This window comes from Branchiostoma belcheri, unplaced genomic scaffold, assembly GCF_001625305.1.
Source record: "Branchiostoma belcheri isolate BF01 breed outbred unplaced genomic scaffold, Haploidv18h27 scaffold19, whole genome shotgun sequence".
Lineage (NCBI taxonomy): Eukaryota > Metazoa > Chordata > Leptocardii > Amphioxiformes > Branchiostomatidae > Branchiostoma > Branchiostoma belcheri.
The window spans coordinates 439965-443260 of record NW_017803379.1 but is presented as its reverse complement, the minus strand read 5'-3'; positions in this window follow the sequence as shown (position 1 = coordinate 443260).

Sequence of the window (3296 nt, the reverse complement as noted above, 5' to 3'; positions counted from 1 at the left end):
ATTTGGAAGTGGTGTATGCCAAATATGTGATTACAATTCTGTAGACACATCTTCAAGGTGTCCTTATACCGAATTTCATATCATTTAGTTGTAATACCAGGGCACAGGAGCCAAAAATTTAATTTTTGTTGAAAAATGTCCCAAACAACCTTCATAAAACTATTTTAAAGACCTGTATCAAAATAATGAGAAAAACACCTGGGGGGTATTTGCCAACTTTATCTCCCTGCCAAATTTCAATTCGTTTGGCCCAAAATTGGCAAAGTTGAATCCATTTAGCCGAAATGACAGGAGGAGAAGAAGAAGAAGAAACATGAGAAAAGACAATATATTCTACTCTTACCATACCACCTATGGTATGGTGAGTAGAATATAAATACTGAAAAATTAAAAACTGTTGCAAATGACGCCTGTAGTTAAAAATCAAGTTGTTTGTTTGGGTTTGGGTGTGTACCTTCTGCCAGCTTAGGAGCCTGCGATGTATGGATGATCAAGGCCTTCTTCTGGTACGACTTGCCATAGGTGTCCTTCCCGCCCTTCTGTCTGAAGATCGGTGTCGGGCTGTCGGGACTCAGAAATGTGACGGTCCTGGTTGTGATTGTTGTAGTCCTTTTTAGATCGTCACGGTGGAAGCGATGGTCGCCTGTGACGGTTCTTAGCATCTCCGGGTAGATGCAAATGACCCGGTCTCGTCCCCAATTGATTGTTGTCAGGCGGATGCACATGTTTATCTGCATGAATATAAAATTATCAATTAAAATTATCAGTTATCAAACTGTTCAAACCTCGTACGCTCTTGCTTTGAGTATATTGTGTAGCGAACATCCATCGAATATACTAGTACTAGCCTCGTTTCCGGGGGGGGTGCAAGCACGTTGCACGATTTCCTGATCAAATCTAGATCGCACGCAATAGAAGCTCAGGCCGCTAACCCTAGTATGCCATCCCTGGATCCCTTTATGGCACACACATACATGAACGTGTTGTAATGGAATGACAAAAGGTTCGCTTATCTGACAAAATGTTCTTAAAACAGCTGATGAGGCTTGGATACAGGTTTCAGTTTATACATTAGGCCACACCAAGTAAATTTTATGGATGACGTCCGCGCGCGCATTGATTTTGGCCTCTTCCTAGAAAAAAAACCGTGAGAAATTTCGCTTCCTGTAACTATGACCAAAGAGTCACGACAATGCCGCAAATCGTCGGATTGACGTGAAACCCGTAACGCGAAGAAAGTGTCTATTGACAGGACCATCCTGTCAATAACAGAAAATTTTTCACTGTCCACTGTTCCACCTGATTTATTGCTGTTTTGATGATGAATAAAATACTTCTTGCTTGTTACACTGTGTCACCTCATTCAATTTGTGTCCTGACATTTGTCGTCTCTTAGTATATTTCTAATCTAGGCATCTTGTTTTTAGGGCCCTTCTTGTTTTTTTTCGCCCTTTCGCATTAGATGTAGGGTCTCCAAAGGACGTCATCCATAAAATTTACTTGGTGTGGCCTTATTACCTTCGCCAAGAAGGTTATGTTTTCATGGGCGTTCGTGTATGTGTGTGTGTGTCTGTCTGTCTGTCTGTCTGTAAACACGATAACTTAAGAAAGCCTTGATGGATTATTTTGATACGGTGTAATTTACATAATTTATGGGGAAATTCTATAAATCAGCTGCATTCCATGATAGGACAATTGAAGCTTGTGACATTGATAATTGACAACGAGAGAAACACTGGAAGATATTGATTATGTTAATAATGACTTAATTTGCATAATTAATGAGAAAGTTTTATAATTATGTAATGACAATGATGATGCCTGGAATTTCATACTTGTGGTATTTGAAAGTTTAGTTGAGGTGAACATCATTAAACATAATTTATTCAAATAAGGACCTCATTTGCATAATTTAGTAGGAAACGCTAGAATGCATTGTTAATATAAGACAGTCTTTTGGTTGAGATTATGATAAAATTATATATTTCATGAAAATTAGGTTCCTATTTCTTAAATCAGGGGGGAATAATCTAATCTATAATTTCTCAGTCATAAAGATTAACATCATTTGGCGAAGGTATGAGATCGGGGAACTCTAGTTTACTTATCTGTTCTACTTTAACAGTTAAGTGTCAGAAAATAACAGGAATAAATGAATTCTTTAGCGCTGCTTGTTACCTCTCTCAGATTCATCTTTGAGACAGCTGTCTCTATGGCATCCAACACTTCCTCCCTACTCTCTCCCGCCGTTTGTTGGTTGCCTTCAGCTGGGCCTCGGTCGCGGGTGTCCGTGAGCAGTTGCGCCACGGTGGTGCCCATGTATTCCCAAATTGAGTCCATCTCTTCTTCCATCCCCGCGATGGTAAGACACTGAACACAAAGAGATGAAATTCATTTACCGACTACATTGTATTCACACAATTCTAGATGACTCACATTTCTGCTAATGGGTTATGAAATATAGTTGAGAGTTGTAAAGACCACGACAAAACACGAGGATTTAACGTTGTACCCTGACCCTGTACATTACCTAACGTTCCATCATTCAGAAAATGGTAAAAAGTATTTGGAAAAATAGATAAAAGTAAGTCCACAGCATGAACAATAATTGAACAATTCTAAGCAAGACTTAGCAATCACCTTCTGAGTGAACCATACAGGTAGAGAGTAGACCTGTGTGGTTCTTGGAGATCCTGGCGGGAATATGCTCTTCAGTTTGTTCTCCACTTCCTTCAGGGCGGCCTGTCCGTCGTCTTTGACGAAAACCTTCCCGAGCCCGATAAGGCTGGCAATGGCCTTGGGGGCCTCGAGTTTGGCCTTATCCAGGGCCTCGCTGAGGACGTCTTCTGTCTCCACGTCGTGGGGTTGGTCGCTCTTCACGAACGAGATGACAGCAAGCCGTGATGTCATCCTTTGAAAAAAAAACAATAAAACATTTAATTTTGCATTCATAACTCCAAACTATGTCAAACCTATGGCAAGATCTTTGATACTGTGATCATTTGTAATAGCTTTGTCACATTTTCACTGTACTTCATCATCTAATCTTAATAAGTGAAAGCAAGGACATTATATAATGTCCTCGGCGAAAGTTTGCAGGCTGCCATGTAAACGCTAGCTACTTTAAACAACATCCCATTGTGCTAGCCTCCTGTGCAGGCCCCGCGGCGGTGGAGAAGATTTTTTAACGCGTTATTTTAATATAGCCGGCCATCCTACATAGCCGACGAGAGAAGGTTGCTTTCCGCCCATGCTTTCTCGTCGGCTATGTAGGATGGCCGGCTATATTAAAATAA